At 32.2% G+C, this 15367-nt stretch overlaps 1 protein-coding gene across 2 annotated transcripts in view; it reads right to left on the bottom strand.

Annotated features, from left to right (window-relative positions):
- Positions 1–15367, bottom strand: part of LOC118180832 (uncharacterized) — a 120555-nt gene that overhangs the window by 102600 nt on the left and 2588 nt on the right. For both annotated transcript variants that reach the window (XM_085819496.1, XM_085819495.1), the window contains exon 2: positions 8482–8547. The gene's annotated coding sequence lies outside the window, so the exon portion shown is untranslated. The remainder of the gene's footprint in view (positions 1–8481; positions 8548–15367) is intronic.

Below are 15367 nucleotides of genomic sequence, written 5' to 3'. Positions count from 1 at the left end.
TAACTGAAATAAATACTTATTTTGGTCTTAAAAGAAACAGTATATTTATTTTTACAATTACCATTCTTGTTTGCAACATGTTACTTATTTTTTACATAAAAATATAACAAACTTTTAAGAAATAAAGTTTATGCAACACTTATCATGGAACACTCCAAGTAACAACATTTTTAGCTCAACTCGTTACCACATGGCGAATCTTAATAACTTATTCATAACATTACATCATATTTCCACATAGGAAATCTTAATAATTATATAGAAACATTAAATTATGTTCTACTACATTACTCCCCCTCCAGTAACTGTGTTACAATTTAAGAGATTCTAGTAGTGGAGTAATATAGCTTAAGCTGACATTAGAATTAAAAATAATAAATCCAATAAATAAATACAATTACAATTAAACATATTCAATAATAGAGGTTAGAAAAAATATTCAACATTGTTACTAAAATGCAAAGAACGTTTTATTACTCGTTCATCATTTGTCTCAGATTTTAACAGAGTCTTGGGCTGGGTATCAGAAGTTTCTGGTTCCAGCCTTTACTCAACTGATGTTAAACAATAGACTGGCTTCAGCCTGTCAGTCGAAATGTTTACTTCCTTACTTTGATTTGTAACAAGAAGTATTTTTCCACTCTTTTAAATACTTTGAAGGGTCCTTCATAATACGTTCTAATGGTTTCTTGATTCTATCAGTTCTTAGGTAAACGTGAGTATGCACATTCAGATTTTTATGGACAAAAACTTTAGGAATCATTTTTCGCTCTACCGCAGAAGGCTTGAACAATTCCATTTGTTTTTGCAATTTATGCAAAAATGTTTGAGATTATAGAAACTGTCGGTTTATCAAAAAATTCTCCTGGAATTTTGATTATTTTCCCGTAAACCATTTGTGCAATGGAATATCCAGAGTCTTCTTCCAAAGCTGCCCTAAGACCTAGAAGAATTGTTGGAATGGATTCAAATCACTTAATGAAATTATGACATTTGATAGCAGCTTTGAAAGTGATGAAATCTCTCAATTTTGCCGTTACACTGTGGATGATAGGAAGTTGTGTGTTGAATTTTGATTCCACATATAATTGCCAAGGTTCAAAATAGTTCAGAAGTAAACTGTGCTCCACCATCCGTAATAACTTGGTAAGGAACTAAAAAACGAGTGATCCAATTTTCATTAAATGCTCTGGTAACGGTTTCTGCTGTTATACAACACAAAGGAATGGCTTCCATCCAACCAGTATAGTGATCAATGCAAGTCAAGCAATACACAAAATTATCAGATGGTGAAAATAAAGACCTATTAAGTCAATGTGAACTATAGTAAAACGTTCATCAGGCTGCTGATAAGTTCCTAATTCAGACTTTGTGTGACGTGAAACCTTATTTTTTTGACAACCAATACAGGCACAAACTTCATGTTTATACAGTCAAAAGTCGTTAATCCGGACTCGTCGGGACTTCGGCGATTCCGGATTATAGATCATCAGTTTAAATCTCGTAATATGGCATGCAGAAATTCTAAAATTAAAAATATGAAACCGTAATTTATGAAATAAAGAACAATTATGATCTAAAGGGTATCAAAATTTACAAAAAAAAAAGCTTAATATTTATTTGTTTAATTTATTAAACATTTCTTTCAATGTAAGTTGTTTAAGTTGCTTCGTTTTATGTGATCATACTTTCTCTTTAATTCTATAAACAGACATAATTTCTTGTTCAGTTACAAAGTTCCGCTGTTCAAGTCCCGTTAATTGCTGTGCCGAGAATACCGATTAATAACTTGTCAATCGAAATTTTTTCGTTTTCACTAACCGCTCTGTCACATTCTTCATGTCTTTATCCATTTTTTGCAGCAATTCCACTTTTTGTTTGTTGGACATCGAAACATACTTTTGTTTTGTAGATCCTTTGGAAGTTCCAGCATCGGAAATTCTATTTGTCATATTTGACATAATCGAAAGTTCAAGTTTACTTTTATAAAATTGCTCTTACAGTCTGCAAAAAATAATAAGTGGGATCCAATTCGAAGATTAAGGAACAATGCAATCATTAACATTAACTGAAATAGATAATTAGATAATTTTAGCTTACACCGTCCGTTATACATTAAACGTGCAGGCGAAAACGTATTTTGCACTTGCGCACACGCATATGCGCAGTAGTCAAAATCTTACGCGCACGCATAAAACGCATGTGCCAATGCGGCGCATGCGCAGAAAGTTTTTAGCTTTGAGGTCCGGATTATAGATCATTCCGAATTATGGGTGTCCGAATTAACGACTTTTGACTGTATATTCTTTTTGATATTTGGTCAAATAAATTTGGAAGTCACTTCTTTAACGGTCAACTTGATTCCTGGATGAGCGAGACCATGGATTTGCTGAAATATAACCATTCTAAACAGCTTGGGTATAAATGATCTAATTTTAAAAGATGTATCACACCACAGATTTTTACCAGATGGAAGTAAATAACTTTTGAAATTTAAAGTTTTATTTTGAGCTTGTAATCTTGTAATTCTTTATAATTAACTTGTTTGTCAGCAATTATATCATAATCAATGAGTGAAATAGAGACATCAGCTATTCTTGATAACTGATCTGCAACAATGTTTTCACTTCCACTAATATGGCATATGTTAGTAGAAAATTGAGATATGTATTGCAATTGGTGCATTTGTCTTGGTGATGCCTTTTCGCTCTTTTGTCTGAAAGCATAAACTAGTGGTTTATGATCATACAAATTTTTAAATCGTGACCTTCTAACATATGTTTAAAATGTTTAATTGCAAGATATATTCCCAATAACTCGCGGTACTGTAATTTTTCTAAGTTCTATTTAATTTTTTTGAATAAGACACTAAAAGATTCCATGCTTCATTTTCAAACTGTTGGAGAACTGCACCAATAGCCCAATCAGATGCATCTGTGCATAGTGACAAGGGCAAATCTAAATTGGGATAAAGAACTATGTTTGCCAAATCCTGTGTACATTTTTCAAAGTTAAATATAGCTTCATCTGATCATTTAATTTTTCTTCTATCTTTTTTCTTAGCACCCTTTTAGGTATTCATGAAGTATTGCTTCTGTCTTAGCAGCATCTTTCAGAAACGGTCGATAAAAATTAAGCATCCCTAAGAAAGTTTGCAAATCATGAATAGTCTCTGGTAATTTATAATTCAATATTGCTTTGACATTTTCAGGTAGAGGACGAGATCCGTCCAGTGTTATAAGATATCCTAAAAATTCTAAGTTATCAAAACCACGATCGACGTAGAAAAGTTGATTCTCAAACCGTATTTATCTAATCTATCGAAAACAAGTTTCAAGTGATGTCCGTGTTCTTCATCTGAGGCAGAAGCAATTAATATGTCATCAAGATATGGAAAAGTAAAGCCCAAACCTTGAAATACTTCATGTAAGAATCTTTGAAAAGTAGCTGGTGCATTTCGCAAACCAAAGCTCATTACATTAAATTCATAGAGGCCAAATGGCATAATTATGGCAGTTTTCTGTTTATCCTCTTCGGCTATAGGAATTTGGAAATTAGGCTTTGAAAAGATCAATTTTGAAAAATATGTTTTTGCCCTTTAAAATGTGGTTAAAATCATTAATCCTAGAGATAGGGTATCTGTCAGGAACAATTATAGCATTAAGTCTTCGATAATTTCCACAGGGATGAAAATTTCCATCTCTTTTAGAGATTAAGTAAAGAGGACTAGCCCATGGAGATGTAGACTGTATTATATTATTTTCTAACATATACTGAAATTCATGTTTGGCAATCTGTAATTTTTACTGTCTAGCTGTCTGGCTTGGAATACACTGGTTGACCTTCGTTAAAATGTGATGACATTTGTAATCAAAAGATTAGGTTTTTTAATATTCGGATACTTGGATAACAGATCATGATATTTTAACTTATCATGTAAACTTATATCATTGATTTTGGAGATGGATGTAATGTGACATTGAGTAGTACGATTTAGTTACACCATCGATTAATCTTTCGTTGTTTAAATGAATTAATAATTTGAAATGGTCCAAAAAGTCTGCTCCGATTATGCCTTTATTAATTTTGGCAATAATGAATGGCCAATAAAATGCTCGACGAAGGCCAAGATCAAGCGTTAAAATTTTTATCCCATAAGTGGGAATTTCTGTGCCATTTGCAGCATATAATTTGAAGTTACTTTGAAGTTTATCTTCTTTAGTTCCGCAGGGTGGTATTCTTTCTCCGTTCCTGTGGATCCTGGTATTTGACTCACTCTTAGTACTTCTACGGGAGGAACCTGGCATGTCACAGGCTTATGCAGATGACCTTATTGTGTTATTACAGGGTTTCGATATCGGAACCCTACATAATCAAGCTCAGCAGATCTTAAATAAAGTTTCACACTGGGGTGATACAAATGGCCTTTCTTTCTCTGCTGAAAAATCTGAGGTCATAGTTTTCACGTGGAGAAGGAAATGGAAACTGGCAGATTTATATCTGGGTTACCAGATTATTAGGCGTAAGGAATGCGTTAAATACCTAGGATGTTACCTGGATAGTAAACTTACATGGATCACCCATATAAAAGAAAAGGCACAAACGGCCACAAATGTTCTAGTACTTTGTAGGCAAATCGTTGGTAAACAATGGGGCCTTAACCCAAAATCTACTCTATAGATTTATACTGCCATAGTCCGGCCAATGCTTTCTTACGGATGCGTGGTCTGGATTAATGTTATTAACAAAAGCACGTATTTAAACATTTTACAAAAGGTGCAAAGACTTGCTTGCCTAAGCATTAGTGGGGCTTTAAATAGTACCCCTACTGCTGCATTAGAATTTTTACTGCAAATTCCACCCTTGAAATTATTCTTGAGCGGAGAAGCAATTAAAGCCATGTATAGATTGAATAAAAATTGAATAAAAAAAGCCACCTGAAAAGCCACATTGACATATGTCTGGACTTGGGCAATGAGATCGCTATAATCTATATGCCCAAAGATGCAATTACTAAAACAATAGTTCCAGATAAACTATTCTCAACTCATATACCAAAAAGGAATGAGATAGAATCTCTAATTGACCTAATTCCAACAGGATCAATTGAATGTTACACAGATAGATCAAAATCCAACTTCACTGGAGCTGGAGCTATTATAAGAACCAAGGGATCTGAAGAAGATTTCATTAGATTTCATCTATACCTTGGTAAATTAACAACTGTTTTCCAAGCCGAGGTTCTGGCGATCAATATGGTCACCAGGGAGCTCTTACATAAATACAGTTGATAAGTATATATATATTCTCTCTGACAGCCAATCAGCCATCCTTGCCCTGGCTAATCGTGTCAAGTTACAAAACTGTGTTTTGAACTGTACTCAAGATCTCAATTCTCTGACTCAGGCCCATAATACCATTAGTTTAGTCTGGGTCCCAGGTCATTGTGATTTTGCTGGAAATGAACTAGCTGATAAAGTAGCTAAAGATGCTTCGCAACTACCCATGTCTGGCCCAGAACCATTTTACCCAGTTTCATATCAAACGGTTAAAAAAGAAGTAAGAAGCCGGATAAAGAACAAACATGATGATATATGGTCTAAACTACCAGACTGTGCTCATTCTAAATTGGTGCTCAATACACTTAACTTTTCAGGTAAACTCATACACCTCAGTAGAACTAACTTACGCCAGGTAATTCAAATTGTTACTGGACATGCTTATCTAGCTAAGCATCTCCACAAATGTGGTCTTGTCGAATCTCCTCTCTGCCCAGCTTGTGGAGAAGAAGAGGAAACACCTTTTCACTTTCTGGGACGATGTCCGGTGTTCTCTGTCCCTAGAAACAAATTCCTTGGGTTTCCCTATATTACCTTGGATCAAGCCCTTTTATACAAAGGGCTCTCTGGCATAATAGGGTTTCTGATGTATACTAAACACCTACAGGTAAGGTGAATATGAAACCACAAGAAACAAGCATTGAGACGCCCTAAGAGTTCTTTTTTTTTTTTTTTTTTTTTTTTGAAAAGAAACTATGCAGGGATTTCCCTCTCATAGCTGTGTTTTGGGAATATAATTTGGAAACAGATATCAAATCTTTATACACTACCTGGCCATTTGGCTTGAGAATGCACCTCTGCCCTCCTTATTTATTTATTTATTTATTTATTTGACTCTCCATCGCACTCTTGTTTGGTCAAGAATTTGCGTTTGGTGGTTTGGGAGGGATTGAATCGGTTTTCCATCCAATAGGGAAGTTTTCACGATCCAGCCGACACCTTGAACTTAGAGATGGGATCTTTTGCTGATACTATAGATTTGGTGTCAGTTTGAGATCTTATCTATTTATTACTTACCTTTTATGGGAGTTACCATTTAAATCCCTTGATTTAAATGATCAAATGGCGGAAGAGTAATGGGCAATTTTGCCTAAACTCTTTTCCTTCTTTTCATAAGAAGGAAGCACCCCTATTGTTATGTTATCTTCTTTAGTAGCAGGTAATAAGCAAGCATCTGCGCTGGAGCCAATTAGAAAATGCAAACCTGTGTGTTTGTCAGTCACAAATATTCAGTGTTTGTGGCCATCCTCAACATAACCTGCAGCAAAATTAGCCGCTAATTCCGCTGCTGGTTTAAGTCTTCCGACTTCTTTTGACCACAAGAGCAGTTAGGTTGACACTTTTCAGGGATGCATTTTGAGCCAAACATGTAATGGTAATACCAGTAATCATTTGGATTAAATCTTTTACATTTATTACTTTTACTTTACTCTCTGTATCTATCGCTACTACGATTCTGAGACCGAGATTGGCGAAAAACACTTAAAGTTTCTATTTGTTTTTCCAGAGAAGAAATTTTTATCAGTCACTCATCAATCGAATTTAAATTTTTGCCTGTGGAATAAATTTCAGGTTTTGAATTCATTTCCATTATTTTGTCGGCCATTAAAGCTATTCATCGGAAATCAGTAAAATATTTTTTATCGAGTCAGGCATTTTTTCTAACCACAATGTTTTGAGTACTTTATCTGAAACATCATCAGTAGCGAGGGATCTCATTTTTTGAAGTAACTGACTGGATTTCATATCCCCAAAGTCAAGGCCAGTGACTAAGCGCTTAATTCTCTTTGAATGTGTTTAAGTCTTTCTTTAACTAAAGCATATTTATTATCAGATGTTTTATCCGTAATGATATCCCAAATAATTTCAACATATTTTGGCTCTAGTTGAGATACTACATAATTAAATTTGGTACTATCAACAGTTATTGCATTAATTTCGAATTGAGCTTCTATTTGAAAAAAAACCAAATTCCAGGCTCTTCTGTTCAAAAAGGAGTAATTTTAACACTCACCTTGCAAGTTTCCAGCGTTGATGTCCTTCCATAATCCAATGTTACGGTCACCAATCTTTTAATGTGGATTTGATGAATAAGTAAAATCGAAACTGATCAGCCAGAGTATTTCATAAGTGAAATAAATGCTTATTTTGAAGAATTAGTATAATATTTATTTTTACAATTTCCATTCTTGTTTGCAACATGTTACTTATTTTTAACATAAAAATATAACAAACTTTTAAGAAATAAAGCTTACACAATGCTTATACTCCAAGTAACAACGTTTTTGGCTTGAGGCCACTTAGGAAATCTTAATAATTATATAGAAACATTAAATTATGTTTCACTACAGATTCTTCATTATTTAATTTGTTTAAATACAATAATATTTGGTGGCAACAATTTAAAAAGCGATTTGCCGTTTATAGTGAAATGTTACAAAATGATATTTTAAGACTGATAGCCCTTCTTGGCTACCATCCCTATGAGCTAAAAATCCCCAAAGAAATCCAGATTTAAGTGCAAAAATTATGGTACTTTCTGATTCATAACTCCATGAAAAGTCATCAACTTATTCATGACTTTGTGAATTGGCAAAAAATATTGTTTGACTATTATGTTACACAGCTTCTGTTTATATATAATTAAACAAATAATAGAATCACTAACATAATTTTTTTCCTCATAAAAACAAAAAATGATTTTATGAGGGAAAAACTCAATATAGTCAAAGTATTTACAATTTGACAGCCGAAGTTTAGGAATTGACTGTTAAATGAATATAAAGTACGTAAATTCATGAGTACTCAAACATCAATATGGTATGCATGGGTTTTTTATTATCCCATGTATACTAAAATATATGCCATTAATGGAGAATTCTACAAAAAGTTGAAAATGGAATTGCAGATAATCCAAAAATACTGCTTCAAAGTGCAACAACAAGGATAAATATAAATCTCATAGCATTAGGTAAATTTTCTTTTTCTTTATATATAATTATCGTTTCATCATTTTATTTTGTTAGAAACTGGTTTAATCTTATCTAAGAACAAAGTATTTGATTTTATTTAGGATGAATTTTTACAAAGTAGATTTTTTTAATAATTTTCAAAATAAACTATAAAAAAATAAAATACCGACCTGTTTTCTTTTTATTTTTCATAACTGCACATCAAATGTTATATATGAACATAAAATCTTCATTTTCTATAAAGATAAGAATAAAAAGGATAACTTTAAGCATCAACCATTTAAACAAAATGGCTTAACAATGCACATAAAAATAAGAAAATTGTACTTTTCCATCAAAGAGACACCAGTGCTTGTGTGTGTGTAACAAACACAGATGCTTACTGGCATCTCTAACCAAAAATTACCAAGAAACCTTTAACAAATATGTTTTACGTTCTTTATTTATTTCACTGTATTAATTTAATTTATGAATTATAAAATGATAATTTAAGATGAAATTTAACTGAAATATGTATTTTGTTCCATGAAGACAACATATTTTTAACACTTTAAAATAAAAGGTACTTTCTATCCACACTCCTGGTTCAAAATGCAGAAATGTCATGTTTTTGGCATATTTTCAAGTATAGCAGTAAAAACAGCTAGAATTTGAATACATGTGCATTTGCATATTTTATATTTAACTATCCTTATACCAAGGCCTGTCAGACAGGACGAAATTCCGGTTCCCAGTTTCCAGTGGGTTTCGCGAAATTCATCATTAGGTTCCACTCACATACACTATGCTATTCAGCATTTGTAATGTAGCTCACTAATAACAAAATTGTATTTTATTAAAAAGTATTGCTGTTTGCAAACAGTAATATAGGATGGCAAATTGTTGCATGTAATACAGCAAAATTTTCTTCCTTTTAACAAATTTTTAACAGTTGCATTTAAATAATTATTCTCAACATATAACTGATGGAAATATTATGGAAATTTCCATCAGTTACATGTAATACAGATTTAATACAAATACATAATTTCTTAAACAAGAACCAACATCACATTATATTTTAAAGCTTTAAAATTCTTTTGAAATTTTTTCCCCCCTCAGCTTTTGCATGTATAAACAAGCTTCTTAATATGTGTGTGCATGTTCATTCAGCTCAACACTTCTCATCTTACAGTTATTGTAGGGTATTGTCAAATTTGTTTGATCTTTATTAACCAGCTTATATTTACACCTATTTTTTTAATTTACTTCATTTCATGCAAGTTACTGCTCCCTGGACGTATCTGCGAATAAGGTTTTAATGTGTCTTCATGTGATGTGACTTATGAGTAATTGCAAATTCTACAAAATTTTATGAACTTTTTGTTTTTGACCAAAGACAATTGTGTGCAAATGCAAATTCTACTAATTTTTATGAACTTTGTGTTTTTGACCAAAGTCTGATTGAACTTTGACGTTTCGGTGCATGTTAAGGACATTCCCTGATTAATTGAACGCAGACTTAAACTGTTTCCCTATTCTGTGACAAAGTGCTCTCAATTCAGAATGCTTCTTCTTTAATAACTCCGAATTCATATAGCAGAAACTGAATGCGACCATTTGTAAAAGACTGCTTTACAACTTAAGATCTATGGAAACTTTTGCTTCCCCACGAACGATTACTCCAAACCTTAGAGTTTTTGAATGCATTCTACGCCTCTGGGTTGATAGATGTACCAATAGTACATCTTCTTTTTGATACAAATGTGAAAGGCCTAAGGCATACTTGATCTATTGGTGATAACTCACAGTAGTTGGTACCAAATGCGAGTGAAGGTAAAGGTAGTTACTGCTCCCTATTTCTATTGATATTACCCTCATGATATTACACAATCCTCATGGAATAAATGAATCTGTCAGTAATACCTTCTAAATCACTGTATACTTAGCTCATGTTAATTGAATCTAAATGTATTCAAGGAATAGAAATATTTGTGTAAATTTTTATTCTGATTTGCACTGTAAACTTCTGTCATATGTATTTAATTTATGTTCAGATACTGCATGCTAAGTGTACATTCAGTGCATTGAAATCTCAGATAGCGAGTATACCTATAGTTTATGAGCACTGATTATATTGCATCTTACATAACCGATATTTTAACCTATTATATATACAGGGTGATTCTAAATTGTTTTTACAAGTTTAAAGGGGTGATAACACCCATCCAGACGAGAAATAATTACTATAGAACACAGGGTTGCATTCCATTCTGAGAGGCAGAAATGAGGAAAGTAGAAACAAGGAGACTATCTCCTAAGAATATGGAAGAATTAAATGTATGCAAATTTGCACCGAGAAGAAGAAGCATTTTGCTCTTAGTTGGTACTGAATAAAGCCAATCGGAGCAAACGGTGTCTTGAAAACGGCACATCATCACTTCAAGTATTACTTCGTAAGATCGTCCGAAACTTTTTGTGAATGCTATGGCGGAGTATGTGTATAAGGAATTGGCAGATATTCACCTCAGACACGGTGAAGCAAAAGGGAATGGACGCGAATCATGATGATCGTACGAACAGTGGTTTTTAAGTCATCCAACCTTTTCCAGTGTCGATTGAAAAAGGCGAGAAACCGGTTCTTTTGGCATCTCAAAAGGCAATGCAGGACGTTCATGAAATGCACAAATGCCAGAAATGGAAAAGTGAGTTGTCGACATTTTGAGAACTTTCTGCGAGTTTTTCACTAATAATAAATCTGGTTGCTCAACTTTTGGTCTTGTTCATTCGCTTTCCCAACACTGTTATTGCAACTGTATGTTCTATGGTAATTTTTGCTCGTTTGGATGGGTACTATCACCCCTCTTAATTTGTAAAAACAGTTTAGAATCATCTTGTATATCTGAGATATGTCCCCCCAGTTGTTAACAATTTGAGAAATGAATTTAACGCAATTAAAATTTAATGTATCCATGCATACATCCTGCATATTTCATAAGAAATGTTAATTGCATTACCTTAATTACTTTTTAGCTCCTCTATTTGTTATCTTTGATCCAGGAACATTTGAATACTCTGAAACAGCTTTAAAATTTTATAGTGCTCATTTTAATTAGTGTCATGTATATGTGTTTACATGGTTGAGTGTATTGTGGTTGTATTTAACAAATTATGCAGATTCCTGAGGCATCCATATCTATATGTAATTAATAGAGATAATACATTTTTGTTTTAAGGAATACAGCTTGATGTTTTATTACACGCTGTCAATGATATTGAAATACTTAGTATTCAGCACTAACAGTCTAAAAATTTTATATACGATTCATTGTGATTAATGTATGTCATTATTATATGTTGTTGGTGATACTGAAATACTTAGTATTCAACACTAACATTCTCAAAAATTTATATATGATTCATTGATATTAATGTATGTCATTATTATATGCTGTCAGTGATATTGGAAATACTTGGTATTCAGCCCTAAGTCTCAAAATGTTATGCATCAGAGTTGGCCAAACTTCATGTCAGTAAGAACTGCAGGTTTGAGTTTAGGAAAGTTCGAGAGTCACATCTAGATTTTTCTAAAAGCCACAAGTTCATATTTACATCACTATAGAAGTAGTGGAGGAGGTTTTACATAGAAAGAATTCCCCGATAACTTTGTAAAAAGAGTCTAAACTAATTAATTACTTCCTTTTAGACACAGAATAGTTTTAGTTTACTATATTTCATACATATATTTTATATGCATGAGTCGCACAAATTGCCTGCGAGAGCCGTATCAGGCTCGTGAGCCTGATACGGCTGTTGGCCACCCCTGTTATATATGATTCATTGCGCTTGATGTCACGTATGTCATTTTTATATGCTGTCGATGATATTGAAATACTCTATTCAGCACTAACAGTCTCAAAATTTTATTAATCATAAATTGTGATTAATGTCATGTATGTATGATGTGTATAGAGATTTGAACTAATTACTCTATAATTAAGATACAATAACACGGCGAACAAATATTAATTTAGAAGTCAAACAATAAAAATCAGCGTTATATTTTCAAATTTTCACAGAAATACAATAACACACTGAACAAATGTTTGAAAATATAATGCTGATTTTTATTGTTTGACTTCTAAATTAATAATTGCTCTATGTTTTGAGGTTGTACTTGTCAAAGATTTAAAACACATGGTCGTACATCATGAGCAATACTTATATTATTTTCTTTAAATGAAATTAATTGTATTAATGCACTTATTAAAATGAAAATCTGTGGATTAATATACTTTAGCTAAATGAAATTATTATAATAACATTAATTCTAAAATGTGTATGTATCTGACATTGTTATTTTCAAAACTTTGTGTGAAACTCATTCTGATTTATTTTGAATGGAAGTGGTACACATAGATTTATGTCAAGTAGTGGCATGCAATCAATTAATACAGGCTTTACATGGCACTCATGTTTATGATTGTTTAATAGTGATAACCTTACCTGACGAAATTAATTAATTTTATTTCACAGATACAGTATTATATAAATATCTCACACAATCAGAGATAAAATTTTATACATAGGTCATTCTGATTAATATTGTTTGTGCGTAAAAATATCTAGTTGCTGTACACTTAATAAGCTTGCTTATTTGCCTAACTTTATATGCGTATTTGACTAAAATTATGTATATACTTCATTCTATTTATATTGTGGGTATGTGTGATGGTTATATTATTTATAATCAGCCTAGTTTTTAAATTTTACACTTGATATACAGAACTAAATGTGTCCTTAAGTGTATGTTATAATTATAAGAGTTATTATGTTTTTTTGTTATGTGTACTTTTCCGTTTTGCTGGCGCAAACCTCGCCACTTCCGTTTCTCCATCGCAAATCTCGCCAAGCTGACTTTATTGGCGACAACACACAGTATACACATAAAAAATGTTAACAATTGTTAGTTCTAAGAATTTTTTTTATTTTGGAAGCATAAATATTTTAATATCGTTTAAAATTTTGGGTAAAAGTTTACAATTGGGTGCCCCTTGTTTTTTGGAAATTCTTTCTTGACGCCAAGATCGGCGCCAGGAAGGCACAATTTCAAGATGGCTGCTACACAAAACCAAAATAAGAAGTCAAAGAATTGCAAAAACTCTGTGTCCATGTATACATCGATCTGTTTTCACTCAAAATAACATCCTAGAATTGCACAAACTAGGCATTGCGCACTGCCTTAAATTTGTCCATGTACACATCAATCTATTTTCATTTAAATAAAATTAAGAAACAAAGTTAAAATTATCATGGTAACCAGAAGTGAGGTTACATCACAAAATTAAAAAAAAATTGTCGCTAATCGAAGGGGCACCCAATTCTACACTAGAGCCAAAATTTTTTTCAAATGGGTCTTTTGTGTCCTTTCGCCACATAAATTCGGTGCGGTAACATTCCAGATGATTACGTGCTGTTCCTCTGTGTTTCTTATTCTGCCATTTAGCACTACCCCATAGTCTTTCTATTTTTTGAGAATATATTCCAATTTCAGAATCTACAAAATTGTATTTATGGTTCACTTTGAAATGTTCGAAACTTTCCTCTTCCAGTTTTTCAGTACAATATGATTTCCATGAATTGGAATATATCGTACTTCCTTTTTCGATATTTTCCTTTATTGCCTCTACTATAATAGTCATGGATCGGTTTGGCACCTTCACAAGGAAACAATCGTTTGTTTCCCGACAAACTCCACCAAAGATCCACTATTGTGGTAAAATCCGTCCCACGTTTTTGCGCTTTGTGGACCTACTTTCATCCACTTAAACTATTATACCAGGTCCTCCTACTTTGCATTGTTGACGTTAAAGTAAAGAATCCACACAAACCTCTCGCATGTAGTTATTTTAATCTACAACTATTCTGTGACTGATTTACAACTGCTTTTCACACCATTTAACTGAAGTTAATTCTTCACTCCAACCATAAATAAATCTTACACATTTCAAGAAACTCAATCTCGATGATTCAAACCATGTGCCTTTCCGTATACTTCTTTTACTGTGGCAAGTTGAAAGGTTGCAGCGCCATTGAATTTCGTCTCCGAAATATAATTTCATTTCACGATTATTATCACAAATAGCAATGTTAGGCAAAACGCTTTTCGCTTGAAAGAATCTGATAGATTCTTCCTCTGTCCTGGGCAAATCACAAATTTTCATTGGTTTTTCATCCATTTTTGACATATTTGTTAAAAGACGTTAATTTAAGAATTTACTATACTTTCATGGTACAACATCTTGATTCATCACGTGATCCCAAATAAGCTCATCTCACGTAAACTACGATACAAAAATCTGATTCTCTCAGTAATTATCTACATTAATTTCAAGTTAAATCTTAGTATAAAATTCGAGTTAAAATGCAAGAATTATTTTAATATTTCTTTATAATAAACTGAGAAAAGCATAATGTTTGATTTAATGAATAGCTGTACCAACAATTTCATTATTAACAATTTCAAATTCAAGATTCTCCAACACTGAAAATGTAAATTGCTGCAATACATTTAATTCAATTACTAATTTTTTAATATCAACACTAATCAAATTTAAAACAGAATTGTAGTTGGAAGAGAAAGGCACCAGTGTAATATTAAAATTAGGCAAAAAAGCAATTTTAGTTTTGAGTTTTATTCAAATTCTGTGTCAAATTAAGGTTCCCCCTCACAATTTTAGCCTTATTTTGAATATCTGAAATTTGAAGTATTTACTCTTATTTAAACTTTTATTTTTTTTTAATATTTCTTAAAAACAATTATTTGATAATTAAAAAAAGGGAAAAATAAAATTTAAAAAAAAAAAAAAAAAAGTCTTCAGTACCTAAAATTAAGGCTCTTTTAGTAATACTTTTTCTCTTATGTATTAGAAACAGATATACAAATTTTAGAGCATAATTTATTAATTTAGAAGTCAAACAACAAAAATCAGCGTTATATTTTCAAATTTTTTCACGGGACTAGTTTCGATGGTTTTATTGAACCATCTTCCTCAGCTGCAAAAGCGCAAATGCAAA

The sequence above is a fragment of the Stegodyphus dumicola genome, chromosome 6 (assembly GCF_044657685.1).
Source record: "Stegodyphus dumicola isolate Sdum_Otavi_A_Nest chromosome 6, ASM4465768v1".
NCBI classification, from domain to species: Eukaryota; Metazoa; Arthropoda; class Arachnida; order Araneae; family Eresidae; genus Stegodyphus; species Stegodyphus dumicola.
The sequence above is the reverse complement of the archived record's forward strand: the minus strand, read 5'-3'. Positions and strand labels throughout refer to the sequence as shown.